The sequence below is a fragment of the Camelus dromedarius genome, chromosome 4 (assembly GCF_036321535.1).
Source record: "Camelus dromedarius isolate mCamDro1 chromosome 4, mCamDro1.pat, whole genome shotgun sequence".
In the NCBI taxonomy this organism is placed as follows: Eukaryota; Metazoa; Chordata; class Mammalia; order Artiodactyla; family Camelidae; genus Camelus; species Camelus dromedarius.
In genome coordinates this window covers 94,674,602-94,698,943 of record NC_087439.1, presented here as the reverse complement: position 1 = coordinate 94,698,943, position 24,342 = coordinate 94,674,602, and the positions used below count along the sequence as shown (strand labels likewise).

Below are 24,342 nucleotides of genomic sequence, written 5' to 3'. Positions count from 1 at the left end.
GTGGAGCATAGCACGGCTTCCCGCACGGCACAGCAGACGCTCTGCAGGTGACCCAGTCAGAACAGCTTCAAACCTATTTCAGGAGAGGAAAGAAAGGGGGAAGGTTGTTGTGGTCAGTCCCAGGGCCGTGGAAGCAGCTGCCATCTGTCTTCCTCGCTGGGCACTGTGCTGCATCACATTAGGCTCAGAGATGCTCAGACCTCAACTTTGGTGAGCTCATCAGGACCAGAGAATTTAACTTGTTGGCAATAAAAAATCAAACTTCCTCTCAAACAATTACATTCAAAGATGTTTATGTCTGCGGTGGGCAGCCTCCCAGGTGGCCTCCACCGACCAGAGGTCTCTCTTCCTCTGGTAATGCCCTCCCCTTGAGTGTGACGTGGACCTAGAACTTCACTTCGACAGAAAAGAACACAGCAAAAGTGATGGGGTGTCCCTGGATCTGGCCTGCTTCTCACCCCCTCACTTGCCTCCTCCCTCTGGCTCGGAGTGAGGTCAGCTGTCCTGTTGTGAGCTGCCCAGTGGAGAGGCTCACATGGAAGGAATCAAGGGAGGTTCCTGGCAACAGCCCCTGGGGAACCTAGGGCCTCATTCCAGCAGCCTGCAAAGAACTAAACCCTGTCCGCACCCACATGCCTGAGCTCAAAGGGGATTTTCCCCCAGACGAGCCTTCACATGAGGCTGCAGCCCCGGCCAACACTTTGACTGCAGCCTCCAGGGGGACCCGAGGCACAGGCACCCAGCCAAGCCACAGCTGGTTCCCCACCCACAGAACCAGTGACGTAACCAGCGTGGGTTGTTTCAGTCTCTAAGTGTCGGGGTGACTTGTGCAGCAATGGATGTGTAATTCACATCAGTTACGTGTACGATGATTGAGAAAAACCTGAACGATCGTAAACTTCTCTTGCGTTAACTTTGTGTGGGATTCTAATGTGCAGTTTCCTCAATAATACTTTGTAACAAAGTTGCTTCATGAATGTTTGATACATTAGTTACATGCTTTTGATTGAGGAGTTCTGTCCTTTATTACATAAATACAATTTTAAAAAATGATTTTTTTAATTCAAAATTGATTACTTGTGAGTTTTTCTTTTGATATCATATCATATCATATTTATCAGGGATATTTTATAGTAAAACGGGGATATTTTAAATGGAAGGAATATTTTAAAATGAGAAATTTGACATTGTATTAATTCTGTACTGATAACCAATAATAATAGAGAAAAGATGTAAATAGGGAGGAATATGTTATATATATACACACACACACACGCATACATCCCCTCTTCTCTTTCTCAGTTTCCCTCCTCACTTTCCATTCTGGTGATGGCTTCATGGAGATAGCAGACTTACCCAATTGTATACTTAAATATGAAGTTTATTATATACTAATTGTAATCCATAAAGCTCTTAGAAATATATCAAAGTGAGGCTATTCTATGAGCAAAGATTTTAGTGTTTTAGTTCTTTAAAATAGCATGTTTTTCTGTTATCCAGATACCAAAATGCAGTATTTCAGTCACTAGCCTTGTTAAACCCTCCCACCCCCAACTGCTGCTCACAGTTTATGAAAAACTTAAATTTGCCCATTGTAGGTAACAATCTCTTCTGGTTTAAAATAGTCTCTTTAAGGTCACCTGTCTATTTTGAGTATGTTTGGAGTCAATTCAGATGCCTCCCTATTATGAACGTTGCCCCAGTTTCTGCCCCTCGGGGCATCTGACTACAGAGGGAAGTTACGAACCACCGGCTGGGGGCTGGGCCAAGGGACAGTGTCTGGGTACGTGCTGTCGTCGGCACCCTGGCTGGTTTCTGCGGACGCATGGGGTAGCTGTCTGGCCCACAAGGAAAGACCTTCCCACCTGGTCTTTGGGGACTTCCTTCTGCAGCCCACGGTTTCTGCCACATGCCCTCAGTCCCTGGGCACCCACACTTCAAGCCTCTCCTTTTTGAGCCCACCGTTGCTAGGATGCTGGTTTACCAACTTCTTGTTGAAATCCAGTCTCTTTATGAAACCCTCCCTGAGTGCTTCCCTGCCATTCCTCTCTGCCTCCTCCTTGAGCTCTGCCAGCACCTTCCTGGCTCCTCCTCCAGGCAGTCTGCATAATAACACAAACTGGAGCCTTGCTTCCAGAGAAATAGCTGTGCAGCCTTGGGCAAGTCACTTAACTTCTCTGTGCCGCCAGTCTCCTCATCTGTGACCTGAGGACAAGACTCAAACCTATTCTGTGAGGTTGTTAAGACATGAGAGCACGTAGACCCCTATATGCCGACCATTCTTATCCCCATCGTCTAGGATAGTACCCATCTGCTCATTCATATGAGCAAGTAAACGGCAAGCCCGGAGGACCGCGCCCAGGGCGGGACGGGAAGTGTGGGGCACATGGCCCGTCTCAGCAACGGACGGTGCAAGCCAACAGGACTACAGTTTTCCATCCTTATCCAATTACATGACGGTGTCTGGAGAGAATATACCTGGGCTGAGGTTGCCCAGCCCTGGGGCCTGAGGCAGGAAAGCGCTGTTTCTAAAGAACTGAGTCTCCTGACTAAAACCCCTGGCTCCTAGTGGAGAACTTCGTTTTCTAGTTTAACGAGGATGGTGCGCCCTGTGCTCGTGAACTTTCCTTATCAGCAACTTTCTTCCTTTTTCTCAGGGCTTCAGCGAATAGATGCCCACAAATGCCTTTTCTACAAATAAAATAATTTTTTACTTTTATGTAGACTTCTAAGATCCAATGTATGGTTAGGTGACATAACCAAGTTGAAAACAACTGTGTTCAGTTATAACACCAAATCAGCTAAAATATATAAAATGTACATATGTACACATACATAGACACATAGATATATTCACAAATGCATTTAACTTATCAAGTGTATGTTGATATATGCATGGAAGTTTCTGGAAGCATACACTAGACACTTGTTGGCATGGCCACCTCTGGGGACAAGAGCAGTGATGTTATTTCTTGTTTTATACTCTTCTGTACAGTTAGAAGTCTTTTTTCAAGATGTATTATTTTTAATAATAAAAAGCCTAGTTAAAAATATATTAGAAGAGAAAGAAAGACAAGCAATTAATTTGGGCTAATCCAAAATAAACATTTAACATTTTGAAACACCCTACTTTTTAAAAAGTAGGTTAATACAATGTAAAAAGAGCACACTCTTGGAAATTCTCTTTTGATGAAAAAGTAAGGTGCCGTGAGGCTGGCAGCGACTGGGAGTTGTACCCCCCATCTGAGGTGCCGGCAGGGTCATGGGAGACTCCCGCAGACCCTGGTGGCACCCTGGGAAGTGCCCCTCCGCTCGCCGTGGGCTTCCTCTGAAGGCCCGGCCGGTCCCCTTGGAAACATTCCATCCTGGCCTTGCTGACCGGCCAGGCTGGAGGCCAGGTCAGAGCGGCTCCCAGGGGGTCACCGCATATCATTCACAGGGACAGAAAGCGCCTCTTTTTGAAGTAGTGGAAGGTCGAGGGCGGATTTCTTTTCATAATTGGATTACATTTATCTGATTGACTTTGATGGAACCCTTTTCCTTGCTTTTTTAAATCAAAGACAAATGAAAAGCAAATATTGTCTTTTGAAACACGAATCATGATCAGTCCTTAGGACACATTCCAACAGGACACAGTAGCCACTTAAAAATCACTAGAAGCTGCCGTCCGTGTACACTCCCACAGCAGAGGGCGTTTATTCTTAGCTCCTTCAAGCAATATTTATAGTTGCCCAATGGGTAAGTTATACTAGGATTTGTTTTTCAAGTCAATTTTTAAATTATTTTAAAGGAAGTCTTCTTTTTTTCCCCAATGTTTAAAGTAACACATGCTCATTGGATAAAATTCTCAAGATAGAGAATTTAAAGAAGAAAATTTAAATTATCTGTATAATTCTACTACACAGAGGTAGCTACTGTAAAAATTTTTGGCAAATTTCTTTCCAGTATTTTTCTCTCACATGTATATTTTATGAACCGTTTTTCTAATTTCTGAAAATTTAATATTGGGTTTCCCCGCATCCTGAAAATGTTTTCCAAAAGATGTCTTTCATGACTGTTAATCATTCTGTTGCATGGATGCACTGACTAATGAGTCAATTACTGTCTCTTTAATATTTTGTCAAATTGATAAGAGAAAAACTACTCTCAGTAATCACTTAATTTGCATTTATTTTACTATTTGAGGAAGAAGGTAAAAAATCTTCCGGTGTTTTTGTCAATAGAGTTTCTTCCATGAACTGCCCTGATGTTTCTTTTTTTTTTTTTTTCTCATATTTTTAATTGAAGTATAGTCAGCAGTTTCTGGTGTACAGCATATGTTTCAGTCATGCATATACATACATACATTTGTTTTTATGCCCTGTCATTTCTATGCATCCCTCTGTGAGGTCTTTTTTATTAAGTGATCTCTAAAAATATATACATCCTGATACTAAAGCTTTTTTGACACGTTTGGAATAATGATTTCCTAGTTATCATTTGCCTTTTATTTTTAACGGGCCTTCAGGAAAGCTAGAAAGACAAAGAAAGAAAGAAAGAAACAGAAGGAGAGAAACAACACAGCCATTAAGAACTCATTGCACAATTGCCTCACCTAACCACACCCTGGCTGGCCCCGGCCCCAGCATCCCTGCTCCGAGCCCCGTCCTCCCCACCTGTGGAAGGGATACTAGGACCTGCTGCCCAGGGTTGTTGTGGGGATCAAATGAGAGGGTGTGGATAGAAGACGCGGCCTCCAAGTTTCTCACTGAGATTATGAATTGTATAGGTATTTTTCCTATTGTTGCAGCAAAGTGTGTTACAGCTCAGTTGTGACAGCAACCCCGGATCCTGATGAGAGACCAAGCAGCACTCAGAGGGTTGGAGAACTCAGGTTTATTACGCCAGCGGGCCCAGAGGAGTTAACACTCCAAGCTCTGGACCCCATCTATAGGTTTACACAGGCTTTTATAGGCTGCCAGTCTAGACTTTGCAACATCATATGCAAATAAGGTATAACAAAGTTGACTAATCAGGAATGAGCTTTGTAGAAATGGACCAATCAGGAGTGATAGAAATGGACCAATCAGTAGTGATAGAAATGGGCCAATCAGAAGTTAGCTCAGGGAACCAATAGAGTCTTAGGGGTAAGTTCCGCTTTCCTAGAAGCAAGCTGTTTTAGAGGCAAAAAGCGAGATAATGCCGCTGGGCCAGGGAACCGGATGGTGCTGGCAGGAAAGTAGTGGCCCTGCCTGGGGGTCCTGCTGGTCTTTTCATGGGCTTCCCACCTCACTATTTTAGGTGAGATACTCTCCAAATATTATTTTCCTCTTATTATTATTTATATGCATTGATACAGTTCACGCCATTACCTCACTGAACTCTGAAGTTAGCGCTGAGCTTTTCAGTTGACTCTCTTGCATGTTCTTGGATGTACAGTCCTGGTGGCAGTGTGGCCAGTCCCTCCCGTCACAGTGGGTAGGCTCTGACATGCCCCGGGCTCTCAGCTGCGGTTACCTTTGCACCCCTGTCTCCCCTGCTTCCCACGTCAGCTCTAGTGACCTAGAATCTTCTGGATGGTGTGGCAGTGGTGTTTATGTTCCTTTAAAAAGGTGAGCTATTTAAATAGCCGTTTTTATCAAACATTGCCGTCTTAGAAACAGGATATCCGTCGGTGGCCGCTTCAGGTGTTCATCACGCAGGCACTGACTTCTGCTTAACCTCTGCCCCCCTCATGCCCTGGAGTCATAAGTCAGAGGCGGGTTGTTCCCTGTGACGCACCCCTGGCCTCCCTTGTAATCATCACTGTTTTGGTGACTGGTTACTGTTAGGTGTCTGTTCAGTAATGATGGTAATAGAATAATAAATAACTCACATTTATCGGGCACTTTTCTGTGCCAGGAGTTCTCAGTGCTTTACACGTAAGTAACTTACCCTTGCATTCATTGGCTATCACTGCTGTAATGAACTCCCTCAAACGTGGTGGCTTAAACCAGTGGAAACTGATTTCCTTCCAGTTCTGGAAGTCAGGAGCCTGAAATCACGGTGTCGGCAGGACTGTGCTCCCTGGGAAAGCTCTAGTGGAGAGTCTGTTCTTCACACCCTCCAGCTTCTGGAGGCTGCCAGCAGCCCTTGGCTTGTGGCTGCATCCCCCCCTCTCTGCCTGGGGGTCCCTAGCCTCCTCCTCTTCTGTCTGTCTAATCTCCCTCTGCTCCTCCTTCCAAGGACACTTATGATTTCATGTAGGGCCCACCAGGAGAATCCAGGATGATCCCCTCATCCCAAGATTCTTAATTTTTTTTTATTTTATTTTTTATTGAAGTGTAGTTGATTTACAATGTTAGTTTCAGGTGTACAGCAAAGTGATTTGGTTATACATACATTTTTTTCAGATTCTTTTCCATTATGTGTTATTACAAGGAATTGAATATAGTTCCCTGTGCTACACAGTAGGTCCTTGTTGTTTATTTTATATATAGCAGTGTGTATCTGTTAATCCCTCCCTCCCTCGCCCTTTCCCCTTTGGTAGCCACAGTTTGTTTTCTAGGTCCGCGAGTCTATTTATGGTTTGTAAATAAGTTCATTTGTATCATTATTTTTAGATTCCACATATAAGTGATATCATGGGATATATGTCTTTCTCTGACCTACTTCACTTAATATGATCATCTCTAGGTCCATCCGTGTTGCAAATGGCATGATTTCATTCTTTGTTATGGCTGAGTAGTATCCAAGATTCTTAATTTAATCACATCAAATCTACATCAAATATAGGTATCTTTTTTCTTTTTTTATTTTTTCACTGACGTCTACTTGCCTTACAGCGCTGTGCTAGTTTCTGGTGCGCAGCACAGTGACTCAGTTATTCACATACACGTAGGTATCTTTTTTCCTTGCAAGATGACGTTCTCAGGCTGCAGGGATTAGGGCCCAGGGTCTTTGGTGGCCGGTGTTCAGCCTGCTGCAGCCCTCAGCAACCCCTTGAGATAAGTACTCCTCCCTTGTTCACTGGCAACGTTCCTAACAGAAGACAAGACAAGAGAAGCCTGCAGCACTGCAGGCCAGCTCCGTCCAGGGGCACTTGCTGCAGGGGTGGGACTGGTCTGATGTGCACTGTCCCCCAGAGCAGCCACTAGCCCCGTGTAGCCGCTGAGCTCTTGAAAGATGGTAGGGTGCCTGAGGATCTGAATTTTTCATTTAATCGTATTTAATGCATTTACCTCTAACTGTAGATGGCCACGGGCCATCCGTGGCGCCATGTTGGACAGCCCAGTCATGGGGATGCTTGCTTTCAGAAAATATCTTGCTGTCGCTGGCCTTTCTCTTGGCTTGGTTCCCATCATAAACTGTCATCTAAGTGTCACAATCCATGGATCAGCTTCATTTTAAAGTGTCATAAGGGGATCTCGGAAGTGGCCTCATCCAACCTGTAGGGTGATTAAGGCAGCATCTTGAAGCTGAGGTAGGCTCCTGCCCACGGCCAGTCCCAGGGACCATGGGCTCCTGTCACCAAAGATACAACTGTCCCCTCCCCCACTTTGCTCACCAGCATCAGAGCCACCGGAGTGGCTGTCAGCTCTGAAAACCCGGCTGATCCTAGGCCTTTGTGTCTTTGCAAATTGTCCTGCGTGGACCATTTCTCCCCAGCTGCATTTTGTTAGTTTGTTGAAACCATGCCTGGCATCCAGCTCACCTTCAGCCTAGAGGGAATCAGACCTCGAGGTGGGCTGGGAGCTCTGGGGCTGGCCCTGTGGCATCTCTCCTGGGATTTTAGCTGACTCCTTCTCATCCGTATCATCTTGAGGAATCTGGAAGTGATGTAAATTAAGTAGCCTTATTCCATCTTTTAAGCCAACACACAAGTGGTCAGAAGTGATGGCTAAGAGGAAGGGCTCAGGGGCTTGGAAAGATCTTCATCCTCAGCAGGGCGTGCCTGGCTGGGAAATAAAACGCCACTGCCTTTTAACCCTAGGATGTGATGGTATCCGTTATACTGTCAATAATAAACAAACGCATCACAGATCACACTCACACGGAGGAGGAGTCTGAGAGCCAGGCTGCTTGGGTTCAAATCCCAGCTCTAGCACTTACAGGCTGTGTGACCTTGAATCAGTTCTTAACCTCTCTGTGCCTCCATTTCCTCAACGTAAAATGAGGATTTAAAAAAAAATTTTTTTTATTGAAGTACCGTCAGTTACAATGTGTCAGTCTCCGGTGTACAGCACAGTGTCTCAGTCATGCATATACACACGTATTTTCATTTTCATATAAAACGAGGATTTAACAGTATCTACCTCAAAAGTAGGATAAGGGAATAACACACATAAATCCCTGAGAACAACGTGTGGTCCGTGATGCAGCCACCGTGGTTATTTTAAGAATACAGGAAGACCGTCACAGTTTGCAATTTGGAATAGCTGTCGTCGCACCTTGTGCTTCTTTCCTGGGTCTGGGGCCTTTATCAAAATGCTGCATTCCTGGTCTTCAGGAAAGACTGGCTGGTGGGGGCAGGGGAGGGGCCAGGCTGCGAGGGGTGGGGTGGGGTTAAAGCTGAGGGGGTAATAACAGGGCGGGCGAACAAAAGTTAGACGGGGTGGAATGTGCTTCCAGCCCCCAGGGCGGGGGCTCCGGGGTGTGACATGTCTGCTGATCCCAGCAGAGTATGTTCTTCCTGGAAGAGAGCTTGGAATGCTTTGTTAATTTTTTTTTAATTAAAATAATTAAGATACAATTTAAATGTAGTACTTGTAATAATGTATATTGAAAAAAGAATATGAAAAGGAATATATATATATTTGTATAACTGAATCGCTATGCTATATACCAGAAACTAACACAGTGTAAATCACCTATATTTCAATTAAAATTTTTTTTAATTTTAAAAAATGTAAAAAATAATTTAAATGCAGTAAAATTCACCCTTTTATGTACAGTTCTGCAAGTTAAGCTTTGTCATTTTAAGGTATGTGGACCCAGGGAGCCCTGAGGTCTTGTCTCTCCACCCCCCACCCCGGCCCCCCCAGTTTGTGCCAACCTAGGGCTCCAGGAATTTACGCTGGAGGGAACTCAAGATGTAAACTGCAAGTGGAGGGAGCTGGACGGCCTCCCCGACCAGGAGAGCTCCCAGCAAGGAGCAGACATTTGCTAAGGGTGAGCCGTGCATTTGGCACAAGGCGGACGTCAGTTTCCTATCCGCCTGGAAAAGTGAATGTCCTGTGTCCATGCGGAAGACTGGAGGTCTCTGCCGTCAGCCTCCGTGCTGTCCCTGCCTGGACCTCCTAGGTCCTTGGACCTTCACCAGCTTCCATCACTGCTCACTCCAGAGCTGGAATTCACGCTCAGGTCTCTTGATTCCAAAAGCTATGATTCTCCCACCACGGCAAGCACGCTTCCTTGAACTGAGCAGCAGAAACCCTGTCCTGTGTCTTGGACTCTGTGCTGCAGTAAGTGTCGAGTGTCATTTCATAGGCGAAGATGACAGTTGCCCAAGGCTGTGCTGCTCAGTGGGTACCACGTGGAAGCCCAGAGCTCTCCTTATTCCTGACTCGTCCCCTCTCTCTGCTTCTAAGCGTCTTCCTGCAGAGCATGGTGATGGTCTGCGAAGGGAGAAGCAGGGAGGCAGGGAGAGGAAGCGCAGGATTCAAGGAAGCTGGCTGACTCCAGTTACGTCGCGGACGACAGAGTGGACTCAGAGCAGTCAGGGAACTTGGCTAAAAACTTGGGTAGCTCCTGGAAGAACTAAAACCAGGGTGAACAAAGGCTTTCTGAAGTCGGCATTGTGTCACACCAGGATTGGTTCTCAAGGGGAGGTCAGAATTGTTCTGAGCACTTTTAAGAACATCAAAAAGAAACCACGAGAATGTTCACAGCAGGGCTTTTATGGGGAGTGGGACCACAGCTGAGTTTGTTCTTTTCCTTTATGTTCCAAGTTTTCTACATGGAGCATGAATGACTTTCAGAAGGAAAAGAAATTTTGAGGAGAACAGTGGGTAAGGAATGGCCAAGGAGGTGATTTAGGGGTCAATATTTTGAATTCCTTGTATAATTATATTTTCAGTAAATTCTCAAAAGCACTGTGGTCTATGGAGGAGATGTGAACACGTGTAGATTACTCCTATGGGAAGGTGAATAACTTTTTTTCTGCCATTTGCTTTGGTGGAAAATACATGAGGTTGCATGGAGGACTTAAGAAGAGGTGAGTGAGATATTAAAGTCCTGGGCATTATCCACAGAGGCCTTGGGGGCAGGTGCGCACCACGTGAAATCACATACTTAGCTGTCAGTCTCACGGTAAATCAAATTAAGAACACCCAGTGGCTCTGGGCTCTGTTGGTTTATTCAGACTCCAAACTGTGTGGAAAGACAGGCCCTGGGGCCCTTTTGCAAAGACAGTGGACTGACCGTCTTTCTAGGGGCCACAGACTTCCAGGTTACATCCCTGCCCCCCAGTGTTCCCCCCACTGTGACTCTGTCTTTCAAGCCTGCAGGCCTTCAGGGGGTAGTGACGTCTGCCCCTGGTCTTCTCCAAACCCAGCACGGGGCCTGGGAGTCAGCAGACGCAGCACCTCATCTGAGCAGAGCTGAGTTCCTAGGCCGAGAAGCGCCGAAGGCTCAGCTAAAGACTGTAATCACTGGGGCCCAGCCCTTGGTGCCCCTCAAACCGCAGCCCACGCCGCACTCGGCTGGAAGGCGTGTCCGAACCCGGGTTCCTGCCCCGCCCCTCCCCACCCAGAAGTTCTGACTCAGGAGGTTTGGGGTGGGAACGAGATTCTACACTTACTCTTTTTCAAAATTACCTCCAGTTCTTTTTACTGACTTATTATTTTGTGTGTGTGATAAAAACATCAGAGGCTCTACTTTCTTAGCAAACTTTTAAGTGCTCAGAACAGTGTCGTTAACCAAAGGCTCCGAGCCGGACAGTAGCTCTCCAGGACCGACTCACCCTGTGTGACAGAATCCTTGTGCCGTTTGCCTGGCACCCTCCCGTTTCCCCTCCCCCAGCCCCTGGCAACCGCCTTTCTACTCTCTGCTTCTGTGAATTTGGCTACTTCAGGCTCCTGCTGTAAGTGGTGTCGTATTTGTCCTTCTGTGTCGGACTTCAGTGAGCATAAAAGCAGCACATGGGAGGAGGGCCTAGCTCAAGCGGTAGAGCGCATGCTTAGCACACGTGATGTCCTGGGTTCAATCCCCAGTACCTCCTCTAAAAACAAATAAATTAAATCTAATTACCACTCTCCCAAAAACAAATAAATAAATAAAAATTTTTAAATTTACACGTTTAAAAAAAAAGTAGCATATGGGAAATGAGTTTAAACGCAAATATCTGAACATTCTGCTGACACTTTTCATCCTTGGTCTACTCTCTTGACCCTTCTGGTTTCTTGAGTTGGGAAGGTGGGTGAGCCACTCCTTCAAATGAAGGGTTGACGGATGAATGACGACTGGGGTTTGCAACCAGTGTGTGAACTGAAACAGACGGTGGTCTTTCTCAATGGGCAGTTCTCTCCATTCCTTCCTAAAGTGCTTTGCGCTGGCCTGGGTATTAGTCTTTTCTATTCAGATAGATATTTAAGACGAAAGGTGAAAAAAAAGCTTATGGATCATTTTCTCAGCAGAAGAGTAACCAAAATCAAAGCAGTCAATGATGTACTCAGTAATATAGCGGTCCTTTTCATAAAAGCAAGTGCAGGGTTGGGGAGGGAGGTTCTGGTAGGATTCAAACATGAGCAAAGATAATATTTTCAAATCAAGAAGGAAGCTTCTGTCTTGATTGATAACCGCTTATAATATCCCGCTAATAAGTAGAAACTCCAATCAATAAATCAGACCTCGTGATGTGCCACAAACAAATCGCCTTGCTTTGCACACTCCTTTTTCCTCCTCTCCTTTGAGAGAGGGTGCACCCCTCAGTTTCCCGAGAAGGACCATGGTAATTAAGTCCATGTGCAGCCAATTGGCTTTACTGAGTGTAAGTGAATTTACAGGCAGCAAGTGACACTTCAGGAGGCTTCTGTGCAGTGGCACAAGCTGCTTGCTTTAGAACGCAGGAGAAATTTATGGGCCTGCTGACATTAATGGAGGTGGTTGGATGACTTGGGGGGGGCCGGCCGGAAACCCCTCCATCCATATATTTTTCATACTTGGTGAAACACAGATAAATCTCTGTCCCGGGCGTCTGAAATGGTGGGACCGTTGAAGCTCAGTGTCAGACCCCAGGGGGAGAATTTATCATTTTAGGAGTTCTGCTTTCTAAATCACTGCGAACTCTAGAGCTGGTCATTTTCACATTTGTGCAAGAATTTTTGACAATATGCATAAATTTTTAATAGGCCCTAACTTTCCCAAATGTTCTGTACCTCACGTTTGCTAACTAGAAAAAATAGAAGGCATGAGTATTTTTCTCCTCAAATGTCCTCAAATAAAAGAATATACAGGCAGGTAGCTTTGTCGGCAGTATTTTTATAAGAAAGTAACATCAATCACTGGATAGATTCGGTGAGAAATTACCATTGCCTTCCCCCATTAACATGTCACATATAAATTATAGTCTCCAGAGCTGAAAGAAACTTTAGAAATTGATAGACACGCAATACTTATTTTTTAATAACTGAGTGAGTAAACCTAGTTCAACGGCGTCATTGGGCGGAGAGGGAAGCACGCCAGGCTCCCACAGTGATGGAGCGATTTGCTCAAATCGCACCTCTGCCTAGTGGCGGCCCCCCCAGATTTCTTCATTTCCAGTAAAATACCGTTTTCATTATACATCGAGCCCACCAGATACTTCCTTAGTGGGTCTACAGCCTTATTTTAACGCTTTATTATTGGAACCTAAACCAACAGCCTGCTTCCCGTGGCCGGCAGCTCAGCCCTGCCCGTGAGTCCCCAGAAAGTGCCCGGAGTGGGGAGCTGAGCCCGCGGGTTCTCACGCTGCTGCAGGCTTGGCCTTGCCTGGGTAACCCCTTCAACTTGCTGAGCCTCCGTCTGCTCATCTGGAAAACGTTGACAGCAACGTATCATCTACCTCCTAGGGCTGGAGCAAGGATTAAAGCGGACAGCGATATTGTGTTCTGAGCACATCGTGCTGAAAACTGAATATGTTCCCATGAAGATTCTTTGCAAATCATCTCAGTGTGGTCGATGGATCAGGTTATCCAGAAAGAACATCGCACGTTAAATAAAGATGGATGGTGAGCACGTTTAAGCTGTTCAGTTCGCAGGAGAGAACTGGCAGCCGATGTACAGAATGAAATCTGCCCCCTGGGAGCCAAGGACGTGGTCCTTTCTAGCTGGAAAGGCCGTATGACTTGGAGTCATCTCGGCTACTCGTGAAATCCTCAGCTTTGTCCGGCAAATGCCCTGTCTGCAGGCTGACTTTGGTTACATCATATAAGTGGCAATGCAGTCATCTGAAAAGAGAGGAGAAAACCCTCAGACACAAAATATATGTTCCGAGCTTCCCAAATGCATGATGGTCCCTCCTCTTAACAGCCAGTGGCCCAGGGCCCAGCCCTTGCCTCGCTCCGTCCCCTGCCCTCTGTGTCCGTGGTCATCTCATCCAGGCTCATGGCTTTCCATTCCACCTCCCAGCCCAGAGCGCTCTCCTAAACTCCTGACGTGGAGATCCCCCTGTCCACTCAGGATCCGCACCAAGATGCACGGCAGGGGGCAGTGGGGGGTGCGTCTCAAGCCCCACACGTCCAGAGGTGAACAGGCATCTTACCCTCTCCACCCTGCTCCATGCAGCCTCTCCCATCCCAGCAGATGTGAACCTTCCAGTCTCTGAACGTCCCCCCGACTCCTCTCCCTCCCTCAGCCCAACGTGCAGTCACAGAAAACTCCGCCGGCTCTGCCATCAAAATACACCCCAAACCCACTGACCTCGCAGGCCTCCATCCTCGCCATGACCCGGGTTGGGTCTGAGTGGCATCAGCCCCAGCCTGGATGCAGGAGCCCCCAGACCCCTCTCCCTGCAACCACCCTGGCTCCCCAGAATCTGTTTTCAGGATGATGACAGTGTATTCAAGATCTGTTGCTACGTATCACTCAGATTTACAAGCTTAGAGGCTTGAGACCCATACCCATTGCTGATCTCAGGGTCTCCCTGAGTCAGGAGTCTGGGCTTAGCTGCATCCTCTGCTCAGGGTCTCGAGGCCGCAGTCAAGGTCTGATCCCCTGCCAAGCCCCCCTGGCTGTTGGCAGCGTTCAGTTCCCGTGGGCTGCCAAACTGAGGGCTCTGTCCCTTGCTGTCAGCTGGAGGTTGCCTCCAGCTCCTTGCCAGGTGGGCCCCTCACGGTGGCAGCTTGTGTCACCAAAGCCAGCAAGGGGGAGAGCCTGGGAGCGAGGTGGAAGTTACAGCCGTGCACAGCCTCAGGGAAGTGACACTTGGTCGTCATGCTTGCTGTGTTCTGTTGGATACATGCCAGTCTTGGGTCCCACCCCTCAAGAGGAAGGAACTGCACAATGGTGTGAACACCAGGACGCAGAGAACCACAGGGCTGCCTCCCAGGCTGTCGACAGAGAGGAAGAATCATCCTTTAAAAACCTAAGGCAGGTCTCCAGGAAGGCAAGTGCGGGCTCAGTGTCCTGTGGCCGCTGACAGAGCCCGGGCTCTCCCAGACGCTTGGGACAGCCTGGGGACACCTCCTCCTAGGTGCAGCCCTGTGACCCGGCCCCAGGAGCCCCCTCCACAGGGATTCTAGCACCTGGGAGATGTGCTTCCGTAGTCTCTGCTCCCACAACTGTCCTTGGGGTGTGTTTTGTTGTTCTAACAAGATCCCAGAGAAGGGAAATTAGAGGCTTCCGCTTCTGTTACTGAATCCTCACTCTGCAGGATAGAAAGTTACATGTCATGATTTTTTTCTGTTATTCATTGCTGATTTGTTTGTGCTTTGATTTTTCTCTCTGATTCACTTATTTCAGATAGTACTTTTAGATTTCCACATCATTCAAAATTAGACCCGCGTGTTTACTCCCAGAAATGCAAATAGCAAGGTGGTAGGAAAACGCAGCAAGATGTACATCAGGAAATGCAGTATGGTCATTTCAGGGCACGTGACAAAGTCATCTGATGAAATGAAATGCCCACTTCTTATTTTAAAAATTTAAAAACAGAAAGTCAAGGTTAATTCTTAGCATAATAACATGTCAGCTGAATGAATGCAAGGGTCTTTGTCTTCTGTTTACTGCTCTTCCCCAGCGCCCAGCGCCCAGCGCCCAGCGCCCAGCACAGAGTCTGGCGCGTAGTTCTGCGTGAGGGTATGAATGAACGAGTGAGTGAAACGTCGAGTATTTTTAGAACAAACGAGAGCAGTACGCTCACTGAGGGGCCACTATCGGCCTTCCCACAAAAGGAAAGGACAATATGGATGGCTTTGTCCCCAGTAATAATTAATGCCACAATATAAATTATTGTCAGTATAATGACACAAAAAGGAAACAAGACTATTTCAAAGAAAATAGCAGAATGTACTTTTTAAGTCAATGCGAGACTAAGTATGGAAGAGAAATATATGAAAGTTTAAGAAGTCCGTAAACGTTAAAAGGAACAAATAAAAAAGGGCTTGAATAAATGGTGAGATAGGCTATGTTTCTGGTTAAATGGAAAAATGACACGTCCGCCGTAGGTAATTTATAGAGAGCACGCAATTTCAATTAAAATCCCAACAGGATTATTTATCGAACTTGAAAACATAATTATTAAAGTCATTAGGATTAAAATAAGAAAATAAAGAAGGACAAATGGCATTGCATTTTCAAGAACATTATAAAGAAAAATAAGGCGAGTGCTTTACCTAATATCAAAGAACAAGTGTGGGTCAATGAAACAGAGAGCCCAGAACTGACAGGCACAGATGGAAATAAATAGCATCTTATAATTATGTTTAAAAGCAGTAAGAGTGGAAAAAATATATATTTGCAATAACTAGATAGCCTTAATCACTAAAGCCAACAAGCACTGGAAAGCAGAATGGAGAATTTAACTCCCCTAGCGAAAGGTCACAATGTCCTAACTATAGAAACTAATTTTTTCAAAGAAAATTGGACTCGTTCTGCTGTAAAAATGACAAAGTCTCTATAACAATCAAACCCTAAAATAAGACATAAAAAGAAACCAACCAAAAATAAAATTTAATTTTTATGAACTATTTTATCTTACCATTTTATTTAATTGCAACCATAATTCCTATTTATCATAATGAGGAAGACAGGACTGAAATGTACAGAGGAAAAATGACCCGTCTCCTCCCCCCAGGGCCACTCTCTGAGGTAATACAGGTGGACAGTGCTTGGGTCCCACTGCACCTGCCAACGAGAACACACACTTGGATGAGGCCCTCCTGTCCCCTTTTCTCTCGACAGCCCAGATCCCTCCCCAGCCTGGTCCTTCCTCTTAATGCTCTATCATCAGTATCCCCTCTGTTCACGTACAGCAGATTAGTCTTTATGAGAACTGAATTTATTCATCCACCTAAGTATTGATTGAGTGCTGGTGGTAAAACAGGTAAAGAGCAGGTGAAGTCCCACCCAGATTCCACAGTGGGGCTTTACCATGATTACATAACCTTTCCCCATTGGGTGGTTATTTGCAGTTTCTTATTACAATTTTTATTATTTACAGCTTTTGCTAGTACAAACAGTACATCACAAAATATCTCGGCTTTTATTTCTGTAAGTAGTCCCTATAGTGGAATTGTTGAATTAAAAGATGTGTATATGCAAAAGGTATAGAATGCAAATTTGATAACTGATGTTTTAAGGAATCCACTGTCTAAGGGTTTGTGCAAACCCAGTAAAATGGCTGTGATTAGTCGGGGGTGTCCTGGACATCTGTGCAGAAACCCAAGGTTAGAACCAAGGCTCTTCTGGTAAAGAACTGTTTTGCCTTTGGAAAAGTCACTTAAACTCTCGAATTTTCCAATTTCCTCCTTTGCAAAATAAGAGAAAAGTGCTTATCTCACAGAATTTCTGTAAGGATGAAATGAGAAACTCTTTTGTGAAAGGCATGTGTGAAAATGCCTTGCAAACCTGCAGGCAGCAAGCACACAAGTGATGATCATTTCTGCTAAATCACTGGGTCCAGGAGGCAAGGAGACAGTTACACAAACGCACATAGTACGTAGCAAGGTGCCAACCTCCCCGGCAGCTGAAGAAATGCAAGTTCAAACTGGGTCTCCATTTTACACCCAAACTGGTCAAAACCCATAAAGGCAGTGCATCCTTCATGGTGAAGGCATCCGAGGACGAGGAGCACCAGTGCACGGGTGTGACCAGTGCAACAGACTGCAGGGGAGAGTCAGAGCTGCGTGGTGTATTGTGTCTGAGTTCTGTTCTTTTCAGGAAGTGACCAGGGCTTTTCCCAGTGTACTTCCATCACTGACCTCCCACCTCAGAATAACTGGTTGGAGCTGGGAGTTGTAGTTAATACCAGATTTTTTTTAATTCATTTTAATTGAAGTGTAATCAGTTTACAATGTTGTCTTAGTTTCTGGTGTACAGCATAGTGATTCATTTATACATATATATATATATATATATATATATATATATATGTATATATTCCTTTCATACTCTTCTTTACTGTAAAATAATAAGACACTAGCATCCTGCACAGAGCATCTGACTTTCAAGAACAGGTTGCTGCTCTTAGGAGATGCATGTGAGGTGTGAACAGAGGTCACCTGAGTTGACCTGAGTTTCAATGCTCGTCACTTGGGACGGGCCAGGCGGGCGTCCCCAGCGTCTGAGTGCCAAGGGAGTCGCTCTAGCCCAGCCCTGGCTCCTGCCTCCGGACCTGAAGCCATTTTTCAGGCACAATAAGGAAATGGCATTGCCCGAGTCACCTGGATGCCGGGCAAATACAACTTATGTATAAAACGTGGGATACTTCCCACTCCCCGTGTGAGATGAGGGAACAGGCAGCTCTGTTTGCCACTGGCCTCAGCCGGGGTGGGGACCAGGCTCCTCGGAGCTACTCACTAAGGCTGTGAGATCTACAGGACAAATGCCATATCTGAGGGGCCAAAGACAGGGATTGAGAGCCCAGTCATGGACCACGGGCTTGGGTGGGGCTCTGGGAAGGAGATTAAGTGAGAACAGTTCGGGATCAAACAGTGAGATGACAGGGAATTCCGTGACATTGCTTTGCACACGTGAACCCCGCCTGGAAGCTCACTTAGGGCAGAGATGGCGCAGGTCCCACTGAAGAGTCAAGGAGTTGGAGGCTGTTTTCCTAGATAACTTTGTTTCTTTTCAACTTACTCAATTTTTTTATGTTGTAATATTTTTATTGAAGTATAGTTGATTTACAATGTTGTGTTAATTTCCAGTGTACAGAATAGTGATTCATTTATACACATATATTGTGTATAATATTTTCATATTCTTTTTCATTATAGGCCATTGTGCCATACAGTAGGACCTTGTTTGTCTGTTTTATATATAGTCGTGTGTATCTGCAAATCCCAAACCCCCAATTTATCCCTCCACACTCCCTTCCCTGCCGGTAACCATAAGTTTGTTTTCTGTGTCTGAGAGTCTGTCTCTGTTTTGTAAATAAGTCCTTGTCCTTTTTTGACATCACTTACATGTAGAATCTTAGAAAAAAGGACTTTTTCTAGGTATCTTTGATTACTCAGTGTGGAGGTGATGCTCTCTGAGTCAAGAACTAAGACTTACAGAAGAAACCAGAAGAAACGCCAGACTCCTGGCGCTCTCCAGTCCTGGGCAAGTGCCGGCACGTAGAAGGTTAAATCTCTGGCAGGGCGGGGAGCTTGGTGTCTCCCTAGCCTGCTTCTTTTGTAATTTTCCAGAGATAATCCAGATTTAATGATAGGGAGGTGTCATGTGTTTTTGAAAAACATTGAACAGTCTCTACAGTTTGATAAATGATATGTTTATATTGAGTTGTTCATATGCAAATTTTCCTAAATACTTTCTAGGGAGCAGATTTAACGAATAACTGAAAGTTTATCTTTTGGAAATTAGACTTAATTTAATACAAATTAAATATTGTTTCAAAAAGCTGAATTCCTGCTATTTAAAAAAAGTGTGATCCCCATGAGACACGCCAGCGTTTGCTTGGAGGTGACTAGTTGCTGACTCAGAGCTCAGAATACCTGATAAACCTGTCTTGTCGAGTTCTGTACACGCCGCTCAGACTGTGTGTTCTTGGGGGTCTTCACCTTTCTTGCTTCCCCTGTTCTGCTCCGTCGATTTGGGTGAAACGTATACAGCTCAGGTTACTTTTCAGGCAGCCGTGTGATGGGTTCCATTTTCTGCATCACTCGGTCCATCTGGTGGTTTGGATGCCCATTTGGCCTTGCCTGTTGCAACAATCTCAGGGCAAGTGGAAATTGGTCAGCGGGGGGCCGGGGGGAGGATGTGCGAGCGACTTTCTAGCACACGCTGCATGTTAACTTTGAGGATCAGCAAAATGATGAAAGCTCAAAGATAATCAAATGTCTGTGGAATTAAGCTTCAAACTGTAATTGAGGGAAAGCTGTGATTTAAATAATCATCATGTACCAAGTCGGGATATTTAACACAGAATAATTTGCAGAGGATTGTGTTAAAATTTGCTTGAAGTAGAAGTAAATCCCTGCATCTCCAAAAGCGCTTTCCCGGCTGCAGAGAGAAGCCCGGATAATCATCCAAAACCAGCTTGACATTCCGCTTCTTCTCCACCCCGGATGCACGCACCTCAGCGAGCCCTTTGGTTGTGAGATAAGGGGGGACCTACTTTATTCAGTCAAAGACTTATTTTATGCCAGGCAGTAGGGAAGCCTCTGTGATATGATGACATTTGAGCAAAACCTTGAAGCAAGTGACTGAATATGCTGCCTGGGGTATTTTTTTAATCTGAGTGGGAACGTCTCTCTGAGGAGGGAGTATTCGGGTGAAGGAGGAGCAGGTGGAATGAGGGTTCGGGGGGAAGGCAGGCAGGCGGCGGGGGAAATACCAGGTAGGCTGTGGTAAGTGGAGGAACCAGACGACTCACCGTCCAAACCAAGACACTCGTAAGAACGAAAGAGGGTGCTGTTGTTGATTACACGTGACCTGGGCCCGTCCCCGGGAGAGTGGGCCCCAGGCTAACCTAACTATGTGGGCGTCGGTTTCATTTTGAGTGAGAGGACTGGCGAACTTTGAGCAGAAAAACAGCATGTTGTGATTCTTGTTGTAAAAGGATCTCTGGCTGCCCCGTGGAGGAGAACAGGGTTGGGGCGAGGAGCGGGGGAGGGCAGCAGGCAGACCTGTTCATCCCAGCAACACGGGTCTGAGATAACCGCTGCTGGGACCAGTGCGGGGAATAACACAGGTCAGATTCCAGACGTATTTGGAAGGTGGAACCAACAGGGTTTGCTGATGGACAGCGCAGGCAGGAAAGAGGGAGACAGGTCAAGGATTCTCGGGTTTTGCCCTTGGAGCAACAAGAAAAAGAATTTCCATTGACTGAAATGGGGAAATCCAAGAGGAAGTGGTGGTTTGGGGGAGAAGGTGAGGACAAGGGTAGAGTTCGGGTACTTCAGCTACTTCCTGTACTTCTGAAGGGAGATACTCTGTTTGCACTTTGAAGCTTTCTGGACACCACACCTTTGAGGTCGTCTCTGCTCCCCTGGAGGTCCCCACACGACTGTCACCTGCAGTCGATGTGGTCAGTCCTCAGCTGTTTGCACCAGAAACACCATGGGAGCCAAATAATATTTCTGGTCACTGGTCTCTGAGTAGAAGCCATCTGTATCCAGGAGCGCTTTACCTTCACAGAGTGCTGAGTTCGAAGCGCTGAAACACCCGTCACCTTGCAACTTCCGTACCCTGAGCAGGAGAGACCACCAGCGTGTCGCAGTTCTGAGCATCCTTACTTGGGAGAGGGAAGGCTGTGTCCCATCTCTGCCCCAGAACACAACTGAGAACCCGGGGGTGAGAATCCAGCAGCCAAGGAAACATGAAACAGAACTGGAAACCTGTGTTCTCCCAGCATGCTCTGAGTGGCTGAGTCTCTGGGATGGGGCTGAGGGAATCCCAGTCATTGCAAGCCTAGGGTATCTTTGGGACGTTGCAAAACAAGGTTGCAACGGCTCTGGGAACAGAGCCTCCCTTGCCACAGAGGGAGAGCATGGGGTGTCGTGCGCACAGGAAAGCCCGTGTGTGACATAAAGAGCTGTCAGGTTACGCTGCCATTTTCTACATACGAATTTTAAAATACATCTTTCTAAGTGTTTGCCCAACAACAGTTTTTACATTCTTTAAGGATAAGACATCCAACTTTGAATTATGATTAATTATTTAAACTGTGACTAAAAAACTAAATACGTTCATTTATCTATTAGAAATAAATATATTTAATAATAATATATTTGCTAAAAGTATTATGAAAAATATATTATAAAATCTTACTATGACAATTGATATGTAACATAATTAAGAATTCTGCTTTAGAAATGGCACATGTAAATCCTTCTTGGTTTTAGTTTATATGAATTTCTAAGTTTTCTTTTGAGTCCTCATAAACACTCAAGCTTTAAAATGTAGAAATAAAATTTTACAATGGAGTTGCTTGTAAAGACTGTCGTCAAAGGAATAAGGTGAGTGGGTGTGAAAAAGAGGGAGTGCTCTAACTTCATCCAAATGTATTTCTAGTTTGTTTTTTTGTTTGTTTTTTTAATTGAAGTACAGTCAGTTACAATGTGTCAATTTCTGGTGTACAGCACAATGTCCCAGTCATACATATACAAAAATATGTTCATTTTCATATTCTTTTTCATTAAAGGATATTATAAGATATTGAATGTCGTTCCCTGTGCTATACAGGAGAAATTTGTTTTTATTCCTGGTTTTTATCCGAGGCCTGTCCAGGCCGAATGATGCATAGATTGACAGAATGTGGTCAGGCAGGTTAACAAGGCTTGAGATGTGAGTCTTGTAGGATCTGAGGCCAAATTTATGCATCATCCATGCATTTGTGGAGTGTAAGCTGCATAGGGGCAAAATCTGACATCTTTTAACCTGCAGATCGCTGTTTCCCTTCATGACATCTAGAATCTGGTTGGTACTCAGCAGATGTTTGTTGATTGACTATGTGAATGAATGGATGGATGGATGGGTAGATAGATGGATGGGTGGATGGATAAATAGATGGGTGGGTGGATGGATGGATAAATGGATGGATAGATGGGATGGGTGGACGGATGGATGGATGGGTGGATGCATAGGTATGTAGATGGATGGATGGTTGAATGAGTGCATGAGGCCACCAAAGTAGCTGTGGTCAAGGGAGCTCCACTGACAGAATGGCACACATAGTGTATGGTCTCCCACCATCCTTGCTTCTGGTGCATTTGTCCACAGACTGCCACCCCCTACCCCACAATTCATTGTGTTCAGTTACTTTCAAAGCAGCACTGAGGATCTGAGTTATCTGTCTACTGAATGAGCCGGTAGGAAAGGTTCAAGAGACCTGAGAGATTTTTGTCCATACAATGCCCTAACTGTCCTAAGATGCTTGAAGCTCAATCTGTGGAAACAATAGGGCCAAAGCAGTGGGAAGGGGAGCAGTTTGGGGAGCTTCCAGCTCCTCAGCCTGACCCAAGGCAGTGGCCCCAGTTCAGAGTCATCATGGTCCTCACCACCATGCACCTGCCTTTAAAAAACTTCCTTTAACAATATCCCTGAGGACGCAGTAAAAAAATTGTTGTAGGACTTAAGCCTTGAATACACAGCTTTTCACTATTGTGCATGAGGAAATGGGCGGTGGGGTGGCTGCCTTCCGCTGCACCCCGGTGTGTGAGCTCTGCTCAGGAAGGGTACCCCCCACATGTCTAGTTTCAAGCTGAACCAGCCACTTTCTGTGGAGCTTCATTTTTAGTTGAAAACCGGATTTGAGGGAGACATTTCCTCAAAAATGAGCCAGATAAGCCTGAAGGAAAATAGCTAAGATTATTTGTTGCCAATAATACAATTCAAGCTTCTAGCAAAAATTAAAATTTTGGAAATCTTGTAGTCACTTCTGTGAGTTTGAGAGTTTTACATTGCTTAGACTTTGGGTCATGAGACTGATGGACTTGTTAATGATTGCAGTCTTTGAGACAGTGTAATGTGCCAGCTTTGGGAAGACCCACAGAACTCAGTGAACCCTTAGTTTTCAAATGACCAAGACCTGATGTTACAAAACCATGCCTGGGTTAAAAGCCAATTATTCAGTGCACAAAACAGATGGATTTTAATGTGGCGGGGAAGGGAAGGTTCCTGTTGTGGTTTCAGATTCTCACCACCACTCACCTTTAGGAAGCTACCACTTGTCGAATTGTGGTGTAGAGTCAAAGCAAAATATTCACAGCTATCTAAAAGACTATTAAAATAGTCCTCCCTTTGCCAATTACACATGCGTGTGAGGCCAGATGTTCTTCCTACACTTCAACTAAAACCACGTATTGCAACAGATTGAATACAGAAGCAGATATAAACATCCTGTTAACTTCTATCAAACCAAAATGGCAACACTCTTCTCAACAATTTTTTGTTTGTTTGGGGAAGTAAATTCTTCATTAAAAGTATTATTCAGATTGGAAACAACCTAAATGTCCCTCAACAAATGACTGGACAAAGAAGATGGTCATACTAAGAGAACTAAACCAGAAAGAGAAAGAAAAATACCATATGATATCACTTATACGTAGAATTTTTAAAAAAAGATAAATGAATTTATTTACAAAACAGAAACAGACTCACAGACATAGGAAACAAATTTAAGGCTACAAGGTGGGGAAGAAGGTAAAGGGATAAATTGGGAGTTTGAGATTTGCAGATACTAATACATATATATATATATATATAATAGATAAACAACAAGTTTACACTATATAGCACAGGGACCTATATTCAATATCTTGTAGTAACTTATGGTGACAATGAATATATGTATGTTCCTGTATGACTGGAGCATTGTGCTGTACACCAGAAATTAACACAACATTGTAAACTGACTATACTTCAATAAAAATATATTAAAAATATTATGTAGGTGAACATATAATGGGTTTATTATTGTTATTTTTAAATGAAAACGCATATTTTAGAAATGTCTCGATTTTAATACCTAATACAGTAAGTATCAGTGGCTCTAACTCACATAAACAAAGGCTTTGGGGGACCATCAGAAATGACCAAGAATGTAACAGGCAACTGGTTACCTGTAACAGGTCGACGTTTTGAGAACTGCTGCTGAAGAGTCACCTTGAGCATGGCCATTTCTTCTGACCCTCAGATTCTGTTCTTTGGTGGATTAATGGGACTAACTTGGTAGTTTTTCCTTTCTATGTGTAGAATAAATATAACACTTACATCCACATCAATTTCTCTTGGAAAAAT

The 24,342-nt window shown here is 44.9% G+C and overlaps 1 protein-coding gene across 1 annotated transcript in view; it reads left to right on the top strand.

Moving 5' to 3' along the window:
- Nucleotides 1-24,342, top strand: part of IQCA1 (IQ motif containing with AAA domain 1) — a 149,817-nt gene that overhangs the window by 36,983 nt on the left and 88,492 nt on the right. The window lies entirely within an intron of this gene.